Genomic DNA, 20310 nt, shown 5'->3' on the forward strand with positions numbered 1-20310 from the left:
TAATATCATTAAAAAGGTAGTTTCTTAAACCTAATACCAGATTTTTCCGGTAAGCAGTCATTTGGTAAAGTTTGTACAGCTAATAAATGGTTTTTATCAAATGTTTCTGTAACTTTTTACACTGCTTCCGTGATTAGCAATTGACTCAAAACTTTTTTGTTTAAAAATCACAAGCATGAGCGATATGGTGAAAATCGTAATTTTTCGCAATATTATGAACAACTTTATGAGATAATAGTTTAAGATAAATTGCGAAGTTTTGATTAATTTCGTTAATTTGGTATTAAACCAGATTTGAAACTAAATATTTTTTTTTAAATTTATACGCTTAACCATTCACAAACAATTAACATCAAGACTGGGAAAATGTACAAGATTTCATATCTTTTATACAGAGTGTTACGGATAAGAGTACCGAAACTTTCTATATGCATTCTATGGGTCTCTATGAGTAAAAAATGTCTAATAAACATGGGTCCTAAAGTGCTTCGTTTCAGAGATATGGGCTCCCAAAAAACTACCTCAAAACCCTTAAATCTGGCAAACAATATTCTTCCTTGAAACAAATTATTTTCTTTAAACTATCAATTGTTTTTTATCCGTGAGGTGAGAAACTTTAATAACAAGTGGCAAAAGTTCATTAATGTCCTTTTAGAAGTAAAATGAGTTTGAAGACCAAAACAAGTAATTTAAATTTATTGGTACGATTTTAATTATTTAATCTAAAGGTATAAATGTCATAAAAATTCTAAAATTGTCTAATATTGTAGCTAATATGGCACATTGGTCCAGGAACGCTTATTGCACGGACGGGCTCAAGAAAAATGGGTTCAACCAGCAGTAGATTCCTAAAAGACTGGTGTCAGATCGACTGGCGTTTGAGTTTGTAGATAGACGGCTAGGAGAAATAAAAGAAATTTGTATCTTTAAATTTAATAATTAAATGCGTATCAATAAATTAAAATGGCTTGTATTTGTCTTCAAACTCATTTTACTTCTAAAAGGACATTAATGAACTTTTGCCACTTTTTATTAAAGTTTCTCACCCCACGGATAAAAAACAATTGATAGTTTAATGAAAAAAATTTGGTTCAAGGAAGAATATTGTTTGCCAGATTTAAGGCTGTGTCCGGTGTTTTGGGGTATTTTTTTGGGAGCCCATATCTCTGAAACGAAGCACTTTAGGACCCTTGCTTACTAAACATTTTTTACTCATAGAGACCCATAGAATGCATGTATAAAGTTTCGGTACTCTTATCCGTAACACCCTGTATCTTCTATTACGCTTTGAATTCTTTCATAAGTGTAAAAATTGTAACTTATAATTTAATTTCTTTACAGGCGAGATATTTATTAAATTTTGAGGTTCCACACGTCTACAAAAGTTTTATGAAACTGCTTGAACTAAAATTCAATATTACCTGATAACTAACCTTCATTAGTACTACAATGCATTTAGTTATAATTGAAGGCGAGAGATGGCACAACTGCCGTCGTTGTTTTATATTAATGCTCTGTAACGAAAAATTTGCCACGATACGGAGGTCCAACATTGCTCTGCTGGTTACCAGGGCGACGTGGGAAAGAATATTGATTGGGTACGACTCATGTCGTTAGGCGGTTGCCCTGAAGGGGTAGTAATAGTTATAAGACCAACGACGCGAAAAAATAAATCGACCTTTCCCATTTCCCTTGAGTCAATCGTTGCGATTACACTCGCGCGTTTTACCCCATCTGTATTAACATATTTGCAATACGTTTTCTAACCATTGCTTGTATATTTGTTAAATCAATCAATGGAATATCTGTTTCAAAACACCTTATTATAATACGACCATTGTATTGTTATATTGATTATTTTATTTTGGAACCTGTTTCACGGATTTTACTAGAATAGATTTTCAAATTTAACCCAAGCATTTCTACTCTGTATAATTGACTTTCTGATTCGACATCATTATGCTGTATGGGGCGACTTAAGAAACTTAAGTATTAATTATCTACTAACAAATAGAAAAGGAATAATTATTTCGAATAACGGAAATGAAATTGTTTCGGGGAAGGCTTTGATTGGTTCTAGTTCTGACATAGGTATGGCTATCATCGACCCATCTTCGTTGACGAATTCTGGTGAGGTGGGTTCTAATATACAGCTGTCTCGTACAAGTGCCAGTGCATTTTCCGCAAAAAAATTGAAATGAAGGGGGTCTCGAGGAAGTTGATCGGTTAATGGAAATACTGTTCATCGCTTCGCCGATAACAGTTCAACATTTAGCGAACCTGATCTAAATGAATATAGTTCAGGGAAAGAGAATCGTAAATCTCGTATTCTTTATTAGGCAAATCCAGCAAATGGATTGGCATTATGTCATTTGAAAACTGCGAAAAGCTAAGAGTGCGCTCCAGCCGGGTTGATTTAAATTAAAAAAAGAGCAACGTGTTTCATTTACGAATGTCCTGAATGCTTGGGAACGATGGTTATATGTAGAGCCTAGCGCTACTACTCCAACGCCACCCTTGCCGATATTTTCTCTGGTGCCAAACCACTGGCGATTAATCGTGATCCCACCGCCACACTTTATTTTTGAGATTTTTTACGTTACTAAATATTTTTTCAAAAATATGTGGAATATTTTCTTTTCAAATTTTCAAATGACGAAGAAAATTTAACCCCTTCGTGCAACCCCCTTCGGAAAAAATCAACGCATCCAAGTGATTTTCGCTGAACGCCGCTGCCACCTCAAATCAAATTGGCGCTATGCTCTAGTTATATGTATACTGACTCGGCGAACACACGATCCGTCAATGACGAGGCATACGGAATTGATGAGCAAGGAATCTTGGAAGAACTCTTCGCCGTTTTGGCCTTACCAGCTATGGCTGAAAGAACCTTTTTCAAAAATTAGGAAAGGCTAGAAAAATATAAGAGGTCTTAACCCAAAAGTTTCCAGAAGCTGGCGAAGAAGAGATTTTGAAGGACCGGATATAGTGGTTTGTACATTATTCATTGATTTGGTAACCGGGTATTAAGGGGCGTCTAATGACGATCTGGTCGGAGAAGGCTCGACAGTCGAAGTAAAATCTCACTTCTCGTACAGAAACAGTCATCCCTTTGATATCCCTGCTCATATTTAAGAAACAATGTTCAAGGAGCTGCAGAACAAATGAACCTTTTACCGTAGCTACGACGAGGTAACGAATAGTTTAACTTTTGAAAAATATCACCGCGTTCGGAGTGAATTACACATAATAGGGTGGAAACTTTGCTATTTTGTAATATACAGAAAACTGAATTCATATTGAAAAAATGTTCAAAGAAGATAAATTTTGGGAACTCTCATTTGCTTTTTTAAACACCTCCTTCCTCCAGATCAATCGGGGCTGCGTTCAACAACTCTAAAAAAGCTCAGCGCTGAGCTCAACGGTCATCGGTTTTTTGCTGAACGGGTTTTTTGACTTCCGGTTTTGACGTCACGTTGATCATCGGAGACTCAGCGGAAACATCGGCTGAGCGAGATGGTTTTTCCGTTGCTCATCGGCGTCGTGACGTCATTCGACAAAGTTAAAGGAGGGATAGCAGACGATATTTTGTTCGTTAAGTCAGCGAACTATTAATCGTACAACAACTTTTAGATTTTTGTGACGTAGCGTTGATTAAAAGAACTCAACGGTTTTTCTCCGTTGATAGTTGTTGAACGCAGCCTAGGTCTACAGATTTTTGAGAACTCAAATACGTCATTTTGGCGCCAGAACAAGCAAAAACGAAAGCGCTTCCTGATTAACAAAAGTATCTACAACCAGCTGAGGAAAATACTTAGTTCTCAAGAAAAAGAGAAGCTCGCATTGAGCACATTAAATTATATACATTAAAGTTTTGAGTCATGGTTAGGTTATTTGATTATAATTGAGATTATATGCAGAGACACGATACTACATGACATTACATTACGCGAGCTTTCGAACCGTGGTTCCTCGTCAGGCTACATTCCAACAACTGATCGCGTTGTTATTTTTCACATTATTGTTTTTTTACACATTGAGCACATATTTGCGCTACTACCATTCATCTTATGGCTTTGGATAAAATCACCATGACACGTTAAAAACATCAAATTAAGCCACCGCTCCATCGACTTATCCACTGTTTCCACCATATAAAGTTGTGCTTGATATAAGGTTGAATTACCGACAAGAAGAAAAGGATGAGGTTAAACCACCCCAACTTTAAATTCACAACTGGTTCCGAAAGAAATTGGTTGTCAATCACATAATTGACTTAATCATTGCATCTAAGGTTAACTCTCTAAGACACGTAAAATTAGAAGACAAGAATAAATTATAATGACCATCACCCCAAATAAATTTATGGTTCCGACAGATTGTAGACATATCCATGACATACTGGACATGGACTAATATAATCCATCATAGGTTAAATCTTCAAGAAACATAGCATCATCGACAAAATAGGATGACTTATAACCATAGTCACACCAAACTACCCACTGTTATTTTTTTTCAAAGAAGGAAGAAATAAGGGCTGAGTGAGTTATTTATAAATAAATATTTAATATTTCCATTCTTTAAATAACGCTCTAGATGGCGCGCAGTAAATATAAGTGATTTCGTCATCGAGCACAAGAAAATATAACAGTGTTTCCAACCTGCGAAAACAAATGATAGCTTACCACATCTAGCGGATAAAATATCTTCTAACTGTTCGTAGGGTTTCACCTGACTTAGCAGTATAAGAAGATAGAGTTACTCCTGATAAAATTTTTAAGATCGATATCGACAAATATTTATCATTTAATTATTTTATCAGTCTTAATATATAAATAAAATATTGATAAATTACAAAAGATAAAAATAATCTGTATCACGAATAAATTTATTTCGCTCTTACCATTTATTGAAGATGGCTTTACAGTGAAACCGCTTATTGTAGGCTATGATACTATTATCAGGAAAGAACCCTTCTCTGGCGATATGGAAACGGTCCATCGATAAATTATTAAGGAATATTTCTGACTTGATAAACTCCCTTCCTCCGATGAGAGCCAACTTCTCGGCAAGAACCCGGTTCAATCCCTCTTTGTAATTCTTGACGCCTTGATATCCGCGCTTGGCCATGTCCTTCTCCAAAATTTCAATGTGCGAGTTTCGAGACGTCTAAATTAAAGAAATTTATTATAAAAAGTAGGTTTTTGTAAAACGCTGAAGCAAATTAACATAATTTGGTATCACCTTGTGCGGTAACTAATGGGTTAACCCCGGTACTTACAGAGGTTAACGGTAATAGTAAGTGTAGGGAGCTGTTGGATCGCGTGGCTTGAAGGGCTGGCCACCACCCTCCTGCTTAATTTAACTATACCACCAGGAATTAGCTTCACAAGTCACTAGTTATCTGATGCCTGTGTGGTTGCTTGGGTATTAGTTTAGCTGGTTATTACTTTTACCTTCAACTGATAACAATGCGGACGTTTCACTGGCACTTCTTGTTTAAGGAGGCACGAAAATTGTTTTACTATTCTTCTATCGGGGAAATAAGCGTCACAGCGACTGCGAAAGCTCAAACTATAGAGTAACCCACTCACATAGAGTGGAAGGCTTTCAGTGAAACTCATTAAAACTTTCGTAAGCAACGACTTGTTTTCGAGAAGTGAAATTAACAAGTTTACCTGTAGTTAATGTACAATATCTGGATAAAAAAGTAAGTTTAAAATCTATAAATTGTAAAAACAACACCATCGCTCTTCCAACTATATTTATTCACGCCTCGAAAACAAGTTGGCCCGTTAGGATTAATGTTTCTTGCGCTTCCATAGGTGCCTTCCACTCTATGTGAGTGGTTACTCTATGGTTCGAGCTGAACACTTATTATAACTAATAAAAATGAGCTACCCCTGGAAATAGGTAGAGGAGAGATCAGCAATCTGGTGTATATTGAAAGTGGTGGCAAACTCTGGGACAGCTCCGAATTAGACCCCTAACGTTATTCTCCCCAGTAGCACAAGAAATCCGGTTTTGGTTTGGATTTGGGTCGGACAGTCGGTTAAGAGTCCGAGTCCTATTTTCGGTGTCATACGACTCACAGCCGACTATCGCGATTTCTTCCATTTCTGTAGCAGTCGGGCCGACCTTATTTTTAGCGGATTTATTTAACATAATTTTGCTTGAATAAAAATTGTTAACAAAATTGGCCTTAATTAACGAAGCTCGAATTTTAACTTATTTGTTGCTTAAAATAGTTGGCCCAATATCTTTACCGTCGGGCCGACCAAGATTTTACTAGGCAAGATAATTTGATTTACATTATAGTTAAATATAGCTTTGACAGTGGCCGCCATTAACGGAGAATTATTTTCCTCGAAAAATATGTAAGCGACGATTAAAGATATACAGCCGTCACGAGCCAGGACTGCTTCCGCGCGCTCGTGCACGAGCATGTGGCGAATACCCAATTTAAAAAATGTAAGTCGCAGGATTGGAGACTACAGAATAAAGATATCCCAAATCTTTGAAGTCCCAAATAAAAACGTAGATGCTGATAGAAAATTTGTAAGATTATGAAATATCTCCTTAACACACATTAATTGGCCCGACGATAATCGTAGCTGGTTCAACTGGTGGGCCGACCATAAAAGAAATAAAATTTGCAAACTTACAAAAACAAAGTTATCAAAGTTCCTGGTATTTATGTAAGAAGAGGCTCCTTTTTACCTCTCCGAGGGGACTTTGTACCCTGGAGGGGTATTACAATCACCGTGTCCGTCTGTGGGTCTGTCTGTCTGTCCTGCGAACGCGTTCGCATTTTCCGTGCAAAGGTTAATAATCATTGCGTACGCAGTTTCTCGAAATCTCCGCGTTCGCAGTTTCTCGAAGGGTTGGTAAAACTACCGTGTGACGGTGAGCGTTAACGGATTATTTTGCGGTTTGGTTTGGATGGTGTTTTTTCGCTCACCGTCGTGACGGTTTGGTGTATTACGTTTTTGTAATGTTTACGCGTAGGTTGTGAATGTTGAGTTCGTGTTATGACGGTTGTGAGTGTTGAGTTTGTTGTGTTCGTGTTTTGATGGTTGTGTATGTTGAGTTCGTGTTATGTCGGTTGTGGGTGTAGAGATTGTGGTGTGTCTGTGTTATGATGGTTGTGGATGTTGAGTCTGTTGTGTTTGTACGGGCGTTTTATCTCCAACTTCTTCTTAATGACTTTGCGACGGACCGAGTGCTGAGTGTAATGCTACCTCTCAACGTCCAATGGCAGGGCTTCCACCAATTGTACACGGTATTCGTCTTAGTATCAATTTGCGATTTATTAGCGCCGGCCGGGAATCGAACCCGGGTCTGCCTTGTGCAAGAGATTTACTCTAAAAACTCAGCCACCAACGCTTGTTAAGTTACGGTGTTTTTCTAAAAAACAGCGTTGGCGAATGTCATTTACAAAGTTATAACGTTAGGTACTATAATTTATTCTACATCGTTTTAAATATTTATAAATTATATTAATCTTATATTTAATGAAATATTTATAAATTATATTAATCTTATATTTAATGAAATATTTATAAATTATATTAATCTTATATTTAATGAAATATTTATAAATTATATTAATCTTATATTTAATGAAATATTTATAAATTATATTAATCTTATATTTAATGAAATATTTATAAATTATATTAATCTTATATTTAATGAAATATTTATAAATTATATTAATCTTATATTTAATGAAATATTTATAAATTATATTAATCTTATATTTAATGAAATATTTATAAATTATATTAATCTTATATTTAATGAAATATTTATAAATTATATTAATCTTATATTTAATGAAATATTTATAAATTATATTAATCTTATATTTAATGAAATATTTATAAATTATATTAATCTTATATTTAATGAAATATTTATAAATTATATTAATCTTATATTTAATGAAATATTTATAAATTATATTAATCTTATATTTAATGAAATATTTATAAATTATATTAATCTTATATTTAATGAAATATTTATAAATTATATTAATCTTATATTTAATGAAATATTTATAAATTATATTAATCTTATATTTAATGAAATATTTATAAATTATATTAATCTTATATTTAATGAAATATTTATAAATTATATTAATCTTATATTTAATGAAATATTTATAAATTATATTAATCTTATATTTAATGAAATATTTATAAATTATATTAATATTATATTTATAAATTATATTTATATTATATTTAATTAAATATCTGAGTAATTTACTTTATTTGATGGTGTTCAGGAATTGAACTCGGGTCGCATCGTTACAATGCAGATAGTTTACCGCCGAGCCATTGACTTCCTTTAGGAATATAAAAAGTAAAGAAGCCATTATGATAAGGCAGGTTTTTTACCTTTAAATAACGCTCAGAAAAAGGATAATTATTCAAAACTCCCGCGGAAACTATATCAAAGTAATAATATAGCGCCACCGTTTGGAGAACTATCAATCAAACCGGGTAAAAAATATAATCTCTTCAATTTTTCGAACTTTAGTCAAATCTTGACGGGACTTAAAAACATCAAATAAACGTATATAAAGCCGTTGCCGTCAATATGGAAGATTAGTCTTTCTTAGTTCTTGGCGGTCAGACGAACTACTACAGGGCGGGGTCCTGGTGTCGGTCAAAAGTTATGAGGTAACTTTGCGGTTTTAATTAGTATGTTCGGTCTGCGGTCAAGGAAAGAGTTAAATTGTGTTTCGCGTTTGGAACGTGAGCGAATGGACTTAAGTGTATGAACAGTGCGTGTTTAAGACTGAAAGTGTTAAAGTAATTGTGAACTAACTCAAGTCAGCTGTAAGATAAAATTGATTGTTTTTTGAATTGGAATAACCTAATTATACCCTTGAAATTATCAACTCAACCTGTGAGGCTAATTAAGTAGATTGGAAGATATTAGTAGTGAACAGCTCTCAGCTGTTAATTAAGACAAGAGTTTATAGTAAGGTAGTTTGAATTTAGTTAAAATTACTCAGTATAATTTATGATATTTACTTAAGTGTAAGTGTGTTTTGGTTTATTTTTCAATCACGATGAACTAAGACAAATCTAGTCTTGGACACTTGAGTACCAGTTCTGCACAATTACGTAGGAGGGATATATATTGTTGGGTTATTGATGAAAGTTAAATCTAGAACGTTACATAGACTGTTCTGATTAAAAATAAACAGTTATAATTTTGCATAATTCTGGTTGCCATTTTATTTCTAATCACTCGCCCACAACATTAAAGTTCTGGCAATCCCGAATCAACTAAATTTGCGATATAACGGCGACGGGAAATTATTCTCGTAAATTTATCGCGTGGCCTTAGGGAATATTCTTTTAACAAAATTTCGATATCTATCGTTTAATTAAAATCGGCCCGATTCCGTTAAAATTATAAACCAAAAAGCAAACGGTCGTTATAATACCCTCTGTAGCTATTTCATTCATTAAAATTTGCTTTGTATTATATTCAACTGACAAACTTGTACTGTAAAAAGGGTACGTCTAACTCACTGTTCTAATTATAATTAAATTTTATACCGGGCCGGATAGAACTGGGATAACATTTTTAGCCAATAACTCTGAATTGCGGAGATATATCTTTAAGGGTTATCTCGAGAAATGATTACCACTAGGGACAATTCTTCCGAGGAGAGGTATATTTTGGCTTGCTTGCCAACTTGTTAGATAAAGTACAAGACTGAATCGAGCTCTGATATATTTTTTCAATTTCTGCTTCTGATTGTGTGAACGAAAAAGATACATACGGTACAAAGTATTTATAATGCGATTTAGTTTTTATAATAAGTAGCTGTTAGCTATGTGTTATAAATATTAGTTTCACTTTTTTAAGATATATTTTTGTACTTTTTGTTACTTTTTGTACTAGCTTAGAATAGCATTTTTCTTGCAGTGAGCTTTAGAACCTCGACTGGCATCCCTGATAACTACGGTTCAAAGGATATATATACGCGAAGCGTACGTATAAAAAGTCTTTGCTACTGTTCGCGCCAAGTCGTCCATGTAAAATCGCTGCTGATTATATTTACTAGAAACGATCTTTTTAGAGGTCTTTTATAAGTTTTTTTCAAGTGAATACCATAATACCTAAAGGTATTTATTACTTTTTGTTTCATTTTAATTGTGCTGTTAAAAATATTTCTCACAAAGATTAGAAAGTTATTTAAATTATGAAGTTAGATGTTTGTTAAGCCTACTTTTTAAGGACTTCTTTACTGCGTATATCTAATGGACTTATTATTTCTATGATAATAGATGATAAGAAAAGACCAAACTACAAACATTCACAGTAGGTTTCTAAGAGTCAAAGGCTTAGGCATAAAAAGGAAATACTTAAAAGCATAATTACTGACAACGATTTAGACAGTGATAGAGATTATAATACTGTTTAAGTTCATGAGGAAGATCAAAATATAGGTTTATTAGAAAGGGAATTTAAAAGGGGAGAATACAAAGGTGCATAAAGTGAGGGGTTGGAAGGTGTAGGCAATGAGGGGTTGGAAAGTGCAGAAGAGGTAAACAATTGTCTTATAGAAGGTGTAAATGATGATGGGTTAGAAAGCGTAAACGACGAGAGGTTAGAATGTGCAGAAGAAATTAGGTTAGAAGATACTGCATCAGAAGATAGAGACAATTGAGGAAGGGAATTGGAGGCTTTTTCGGATGAAGGAGATTATTTTTCAAGTTCCCGTTCGGATTCTACACTTTCAGACACAAACTGATATACAACAGGATATACGAGATATGGCTATAAATCCCAATATTGATAATAGTAGTGTTAGCGATCTACTTGCAGTTTTGAAACAAAATGGTCATGATCTTCCTACTAAAAACGTGCCGCAACACCAGCGCAGATGTAATCGCTGCTTCTAATGGTCAATATTGGTACATTGGGTTTAGCCCAATTTCTTAAGGACAATCGCCATTACGATGATCCAATAACTTTCGCCAAAATATTGATGGAGTTCCTATTCACAAAAGCACAATTATTCAATTTTGGCCTATTTTACGATTAAAAGAGTGGTGATTGGAAAGCCGTTTAAAATTGGGGAATATCTAGAGAAATTTATTATTGATCTCCAAAAACTAAGAAGAAATGGGTATACTCATCAAAACAGGGTTAAAACCATCAATCTTAAAGGCCCATTCATTATGGATATGCCAGCTAAAGCGCTGCACGTACGGGGTTTAGTACGTGCAGCAATTGTACAATGTACGGAGATCGTAGTGATAATAGGCGCACAGTTTTCCTGGAACTAGATTGGCCTTTGCGTACGAACGAAGATTTTAGGGGAAAAACGGATCACGAACACCATTCTGTTGGTGAAAATTCATTTATTTTAGATCCAGATGTTGACCTGGTTTCGCAGTTCTCCCATGACTATATGCACCTAGTTTGTCTTGGTGTTATGAAAACGTTATTGCAATCTTAGGGTTCGAAAGGAAAACATGGTGTCAGACTAGGGATTTTAGCAAAACTCATGCTCTCTGGTAAATTAAATGAAATTAGGGAAAACTTTAAAAGCGATTTTGCTCGTAAACCACGTGGTATTAATTTTGTAGACAGATGGAAGGTGACAGAATTTTGACCAATTAAACCTTACACTGGGCCTATGGTTTTGGGGCGCATAGTTTCAAACGAAATTATGCATCACTTTGTTAGGTTGCATTGGGCAATATATAAATTGACCAGCCCAGAGCTTTACAAAATGTACACTGATTATGCCGAAAATCAATTAATTTCCTTTATTGAAATGGCTTCTAAAATATATGGCACAGGAATTTCAGTTATGAATGTCCTTTCGTTATCACATCTAGCTAATGATGTTAGAAAATTCAACCCATTAGACTAGTTTAGTGCGTTCGAGTTCGAAAATCATTTGCAATTTCTCAAAAGGAAGTTAAGATCACCTAATAACCCTTTGGCACAACACAATTAATGAAAAGGTTTAGTGAAAATGCGTCGCTTCCATCGAGAACAAATTCCGAGCTAAATGCACTTCTATTAAAAAAATATAACACCAATGATCCAAATCTCCCTGATGATGTTGAATGTTTTTTTGTTTTTTTTTTACAGATCAATTATGCACACTAAATAGTTAAAACAACTTTTAATTAAATTAATACTAATTAGAGATCAGAATGTGAAAATTAAGCTTAAATGTTGGGTCAGTAAAACATTTTGACAAATATCAAGGCAATGACTACACATATTTAGCTCGTACTTAAAGTATCAAAATCAGTTAGGACAATTAATTTTGGAGAGCATACATTTATTTCTACTGCTTATTAAATTCAATCCTTTTTTGGTCTTGAAATTTTTAATTTTCATTTTTAAAATATTATAAATAACATCTCCAAGATGTATTTGGTGGTAAACTTTACGCAAGAAGGCACAGTGGCAATTTTCCCCGAGTTATGGTGCAATTCATTTGAAATAGAGAAGCTCGCTAAAAGAAAAGAATTAACCCCAAAAAGGATCGACAACACATTCAGTTAATGTTAATGTTAATGAAAAACTTGCCTTCAAAAACCTTAAGCTGAAGGGTGCAATAATTGGTATGAATAAATTAATTAATTAATCTAGGCCTGTGCGGGTACTCGAAAATTGCGAGTACTCGGGTCCTAGTCAGAGTCGAGTACTCGGACTCGAACTCTTAACCCGGTATTTTTAAGGCTCGAATGAGTACCCGAGTCCTTAGCCAAGGTCTTAAGATTATTTTATATCAAAATGTGATAGTGATAAATCGTTAATTAAGTGGTCACAAAGTTCCTTACTTACATCTGAAACTTGAATTTTTTTAAACTTTTTTGGATAAGATTTACAAATTTTACTTTTTATTGAAAAAAAACTAAAAAAAATTAGATAACCAAAATAGTTTACCTATTATTGCTGGTGAATAATAACCATCATTATCCAAAAATTAAAAGATTTTTTTGAAAGAAAATTTATTTGCAGTTATAATTTAATACCAATAAGCCAAAAATCTTAAATTCAGTAGTTAGTGTTTGAATTTTTACACAACTCTAAATTTAAATTTAATAATCGAACTGTACTCGAATAAGATTCGACTTGAAATTCTAGACTTGAATTAGACTCGACACAATATTTAAGGATTCGAGGACTCGAGCGAGTCCAACTTTCAAAGACTCAGACTCGTTCAAGTCCAATTGTCCAGAACTCGGGATAAGACATGAAACTCGAAAAACAGGACTCGCACAGGCCTATTTTAATCAATTCTTAGTAATTTCTGTATATTTCCAGATCCTGTTAAAGGGTCAACCAACTTAAAAATTGTCAAAGAAATGGATGTGGAATCAACCATCAAAATGTGCAGGCATGCAAAAGACCGAGAAGGTGGTCGCCTAAAGAAAAGTTTGAAATCCCATTTTCTAAACACTGATGATTCCAATGACTAAGAACAGGACAAGAATGACTAAAATTAGTAATATTTATTTTAGCCTCAAATATTCTCATTAGTGAGAGTGTATAAATATACTGGTTAAATAATTTAAATTGTTATTTTCCCCATTGATATAGCTCTAAATTGGTTTTACATAAATTTTCTTGGTTATATGAGAAATATACGAAACGGCTTAATATCTTTTAACGTTGTAGATACCCCAGAAATTGTTGGGAAACCAATTTAGAGATTTATTTTAATTAAAGGAAAAATCATTTTGATATTAAAATTGGTTAATTTACGGGTATTAAAGTTTTATACTATTTTTTTTGTGATATGCATCTCATTCGAAGCTGTAAAATAGATTGGCGTGTTTTGACCTTAAAATATTGAAGACTAAAATAATTTGTGATGAATTTACTTTGTAAAACGAAGAATCCCGAAAAAGAAAGTTTTGTTTTCTTATCTATTCGGATTACCTTCAAAGTTAAAAATTGAACTAAGGTATATTAAAATGGAGCTCCTCGCATGTAGTATAACAAATTATGATACAGTTTTAGACCGTATAAGTTAAATACAGACCTAAAATAAATAAATAGTAGAATGGATAATATTAGATTATCTATTCGGTTGACTTTTCATACATTTTAAACAACTTTTCTTACTAAACAGTTAGTGGTAACTAAGTTTTTGTTAATCAACTTTTTCTTGGCTATCATATTTTAGTAATTGTATTAAAGATTGCATGTTTATAAATATTTTAGTTCGCCACATCTCTAAATGTTGCTTTCGTAGGTATCACGTGTAACAAGAACCCTCTAAATGGAGTTGGGAGGCTAATTTTATACGGGTAGGTAACTATTTTGGTCGGTTATATGGCAGGGCCTTCTGATCTTCAATCGTCATATCTTGGTCGGCTGCATGACTCGAAAATAATATGGCCGACTGATCTTCAATTATCGTCATATATTGGTCGGCTGCATGACTTGAAAATAGTAGGGCCGACTGATCTTCAATCGTTATATATTGGTCGGCTACATGATTGAAAAATAGTAGGGCTGACGTATCTGCAATTGTCATATATTGGTCAGTTACATAACCTAATAATAGTTGGGCCAACTGATGTACAAGCGTAAAATAAAGGCTGGCAGGAGTTTATTTAACGGTGGGCTGTCAATTCAGAAATAAGTTGGGCCGACCTCGACCAAGTGACTCACGGTCGACCCAAAAACTTGCAGTCGGGCATAGGTGACATTTCGACTGGGCAGCCAACTACGATTTGACAAAGCCTGCCGACTTCAACCAGACTAAGTGGGCCAACTCATTTTTGTCGACATTGGTCCGACCAAAATATAACATGACCCATCCTTGTGATTCTTTCGCACGTGCTCAGAGTGAATGACGCGTTGCTTTAGTCAGGGTAGGCATCGGAAGAAGTGTTTTACGTTTTGGAGGGGGCAAAACGTGGCTATATTAAAAAGTCCAAACAGAGACCATACTTATCAGACCAAAAAGATATATTAAACGAAACTTATGTTACTTCTAATTTGTAAAGATTGAATAGACAATTTCAGGAAACATTAATATGGTTTAGTTATAATACTAGCAGATTCTTTACTGAAAATTCTAATTATAGCATTGAAAACTAAATAAACACACACAAATGGAAATAATAGCGAACCATTTTACAAAGAGAAAAAATATTATGATGAGAATGTCAAGCCCTTAATTGTGGCACCTCGTGCCCACCCTCCAAGTGATAGAAACGTTTCCATTACTTTCATTAATTCGGCATAGGATGCTCCTTTAATGGTCTCGATGATAAAGCCGTCTTCTTCAACGGCATGCGCTATGTCTTCTATAGAATTCAGCGGCGTTGTTTTTGGTCTGACGCTGACTGAAGATGTCAATAGACAGCCATAGAGTAAAAATGTCACGAATTTTATAGAAAGGAAAAATGCGAGTTGAATTTTCAATTCCCAACTCATTTCACTAGTAGTTGAAGGAAGAGCTAGATTTTAATTAAAGAACGCTATCAAGACCTTATAAACTTGTTGAGGTTAACGGTAATAGTTAGTGTAGGGAGCTGTTGGCTCGCGTGGCATGCAGGGCTTGCCACCACCCTCCTACGCATTGTAACCCGGCCACCTGAATTAATGGCTTCAAAAGTCGCTTGATGACTTAGGCCTAAGGTTGTGCCTTGGGTAGTAGCCAAGCTGATTATTATTATTATTATTATTATATGTTAATGAGAACGTCTGCCTTCCAAGCACCCTTATTTTTTTCATATTCAACGCCATTTAATTCTTTTATTTTTATATTCAGTAAGTGAAGATTCTTTGTAACTTGGGTATTAGCCTAGCTAATAATTATTATAAGTTTTATATTAATTTTAAATTAATTAATGCAAGTTTTATTAAAGCTCAATTTAAATATTAAAATAAGTGTTTTATGAAAAACCGAAAAACTACTATATTGTTCATTATTGCATAATTAACTAATTTAAACAAGTCCCCAAAATATGGCGTTACTCTTAATGTTTGACGTACGATATTTAGTTTGCTTTTATAAATGTAGCAGCTCGTACGTTCTTAATAACATAAAACAAATTCCTTAAGTAATACATGAAATATACTTATTTAAATTTTTAAGATTTTGCTATAATATAAGTGGAATATAATATTATATACAGGGTCTTTTTTTTTGCTCGGAAAAGTGTTTTTTTTCAAAAACTATTTATAGTACCGATTTCAAATTTGGAAGGTCAATTCTCTATACCGGGGGACATCAGTTTGAGAAATTTGAGCGTTTTCGGTAATGTTTTTCACCAATTTTGAAAAATTATTTTTCGACCACTAGGTGCGAGATAAAAAAAATTCTATTATAAAGTTGTAGGCCGTCATTGAAAACCCTTAAAAATTGTTCACTCGACGAAAAACAATTTATTTATCAGTGAAAATTCGAGCTTGAAAAATTTACAAGTTGGTGAAGCCAAATTACGATTGTTTGAAACGATAATTGAAACCGAATTACCTAATCCAGTTGAAACTTTGGCTAAAAAAACGACCGGATTTAAAAAACACGAGGCTATAGGTCAATCCTAAACATGCATTGGGTATTTAAAGGAAAACTTTGGGAGATTATTATCAGTGTTTGATAATATTTCGAACAATGCCTCGTTATTCAGTAGCTGAGCGTACCGAGATAGTTGCCATTTACTATGGAGAAGCAGCGCAAAACCTTAGAAGAGTGACTGAAATCTTCGCAGAAAGACATCCAAATGGAGCACCATCTGTAAATACAGTAAGACGAGCAATTCACGATTTCAATCAATTTGGTAACTTGCAACCTAGGTTTCGCGGATTGGGTCAACCGGATTTAGACTTCGAGAACAATGTACTCGCGTACTTTGTGGCATATCCTCGTCACAGTTGCGCTAACGCCGCTGCTGATTTGGGTTGTTCTGCAAATCGTGTGTGGAAAATTCTTCGTAAGAATCGCTATCACCCATACAGAGCTACGCTCCACCAAGGACTAATTGACGGAGACCATCAAAGACGTTATGAATTTAGCAACTGGTTACTAAATGCTGTCCAAGAAGATAGACAATTTTTGCGCCATGTTTTGTTCTCCGACGAAGCGTCATTTTCTAGAGATGGGCCCTTTAATCATCAAAACAGCCATCTTTGGTCTGACATCAACCCACATTGGGGTTTTGAATATCATCACCAGGTTCAATTTGAACGGGTCAATGTTTGGGTTGGACTTGTTGGAAACCGTTTGATTGGTCCCTTTTTCCTGCCGACGAACCTCAACGGCCAAAGGTATTTACATTTTCTACAGAACGAACTGAGTGACGCAATCGACGACCTTCCATTGGCTGAAAGACGTCAGTTGTGGTTTCAGCAAGATGGCGCCCCTCCGCATTTTTCCCGGCAAGTAACTGAGCACCTCAACAACGAGTTTCCTGAAAGGTGGATAGGGAGAAATGGTCCAGTGCATTGGTCAGCAAGGTCACCTGACCTAACACCGCTGGATTATTTTCTCTGGGGATTCGTTAAAGCAAAGGTATACGCCACGCCCATTGAAACTAGGGAGGAACTCATTAGACGAATAATCAGTGCTTGCCGAGACGTCACACCAGAAATGGTAGAGAAAGCGTTTGAGAACTTAATTGTCCGCGCACAAACCTGTGTTGCAGCCAATGGTGATATTATTGAAAATGTTTTGTAAAAATTTATGTGAATAAAATATCTGCATTTAAAAACCAAACGTGTACATTTTTTCAAGTGTGAAAACTCTACTACGTTTGTATTAGACTTGTTCCCTTTTCAATTATCGTTTCAAACAATCGTAATTTGGCTTCACCAACTTGTAAATTTTTCAAGCTCGAATTTTCACTGATAAATAAATTGTTTTTCGTCGAGTGAACAATTTTTAAGGGTTTTCGATGACGGCCTACAACTTTATAATAGAATTTTTTTATCTCGCACCTAGTGGTCGAAAAATAATTTTTCAAAATTGGTGAAAAACATTACCGAAAACGCTCAAATTTCTCAAACTGATGTCCCCCGGTATAGAGAATTGACCTTCCAAATTTGAAATCGGTACTATAAATAGTTTTTGAAAAAAAAACACTTTTCCGAGCAAAAAAAAAGACCCTGTATAGATAATTTATTTGTTAAGCCTACTTCGAGATGTAAAACCAATTAATTAAAGACGTTAGGAAACTAAACTGATCATTTTATATTAAGATTTGTCTTTACGCTTACGACGTTAGTGGGCCCAATGCTAATTTATAGCTGCAATGTATGGCAATGGCCTAAAATAAAAATAAACTTGAGGCATTTAATCGGCGTTATACAGGGTGTCCACTAAATAACGATCCGGGGTGAATATCTCAGAAACAGTTTTCCCTAGGAATTTAAAATTTTTCTGTCACGTAGCTCGTGCAGGGGGCCAAAGAAGAATGATAACCTCGATGACCTTAAACCATGTCTTCAAGGTCATCCAAAAACTATCTCGAGAAACGTAAGTGTTAAAAAGTTGGTTCCAACTAGAAAAGGGTTCCCCGTCACTTTTTATGTCTACATAGCGTGAACAGAATCGGATTCGACCTATAGTAAGTCGAGAAACATTTTACCAAAATCAAAAGCTCTTAAAAGGGAAAATTGCAAGACAGCGCTAATAACTCCAAAACAAGTCGTGCTACATTATCGAAATTTGCTAGACAATCGCATCATGGTAGGATATTTTAATAATAGGAAAATTGTATGACCTTGAACCAGGTCTTCAAGGTCATACTAAAATTATCTCGAGAACCATTAGGTTTAAAGGAAAAATTCGAATTAGAAAGTTGTTCTTCGTCACAGTTGATATATTTATAACTTCAAAAAGTTTGAAATTATAATTTCCTATTATCATAGGATGAGAAATCTGATAGGCCTAGTAAAGTAGATTTTAATATTTCATGGATGTGTCTTAGAGTGCTTTAGACCGTTTTATGTTATTTTCAAACCCTTTTAATTATCCACTGCTTTTTAACAAAATTCAACTTACTGCAATTAAATAATGGTGAGAAAAATGACCAAGTAATGTCAGTACGTAAGTGTCTGGTGAAATAAACCGTCACGTGCAAGAGAACAACAGTCCACAACCAAATGCATATCAGCAAACACCAAATCTGAAATGGAACGTCAATAATACTCTGTAATTTTTCTCTAGTCCCGTCTCTGCCCCCCCCCCCCTCTTATCTTTGGGTAAGGCTAATCCGCCACTGCCAATATAAGGGATCAAATAAATTTGAACTTTCTTTACGGAACCCGGATTTAACAAAGTAAAATTTTTAAAACTATAATTTTACTGGAAAAGTAGTTGAAAAAGGATAGGAAAGTGAAAATAAACTTATATCAATACCGATATCAGAGCCTTTTGATTAGACACGACCGTAACTAGAAACACTTTTTAAGTATATGAATAGCAAATCCAATAATATCTAAGCTAACTTGGTTTTTGAGGTCAATTTGGCGATTTGGCGCCTCTTTCTCCATTTTTTTTTAATTACACTGTGCCCTTTCGCAATTTTATCAACACGTATGCCCTTGAAATCAATGAAAAATTCAACTTCTAGGGCTACTGAACTCACATTCTTTGGCGAGAGTTTATATTATTTTCTTCTGGGTAAATAGTGTAAAACAGGGTATTCAAATCAGGTTTCGGAAAACAATTATAGATATGGATTAGTAAACCAATATTTAGTAACAGAAAACTGCTTATAGAGGTTTGAATACGGTTTCCCAAGCTCATGCGGTACTCTATATATTCCAAAATTTACATGAAAGTGTGTCAAACTATTTCCATAGTTTAATGTAAGAACGAACATTAAATTGGTATATATTTAATTTACATTTTTAGCCAAAGGTCATTTCAAGGTCAAAACGTTTTATTATGGAGGAGTGAAAGATAATTTTTAAACTAATTCAAACTTCCACGCGTACGTCCTTAAAATAAGTAACGCAGTTTTTGCAAACCCACATGAGCTACTTCTTAGAAGCTGCAAGGCCACTTACTTCTATGTCAAAGGGCTTGATGAAAAATACACCGCTTTTTCTTGTTTCAATGTCGCTGGATCTGGTAACATAAGTGAGGTCCTGATAATCGTATATTGGGGAAAAATCAACGAACCGTGACCTGGATGGCGTCGGCGCTAATGAGAATGCCATGTGAGCCTCCTAAAAATAGGAAAGATAATCAAATAGACAAATAAAGAGAATCAAAGGCCATTAAAGCTTTTCATCTAGGACATGGGAATTAGCCTAGTTGATTATTACGATTTA

This window comes from Leiobunum rupestre, chromosome 8 (assembly GCF_980474605.1).
Source record: "Leiobunum rupestre chromosome 8, qqLeiRupe1.1.hap1, whole genome shotgun sequence".
Lineage (NCBI taxonomy): Eukaryota > Metazoa > Arthropoda > Arachnida > Opiliones > Sclerosomatidae > Leiobunum > Leiobunum rupestre.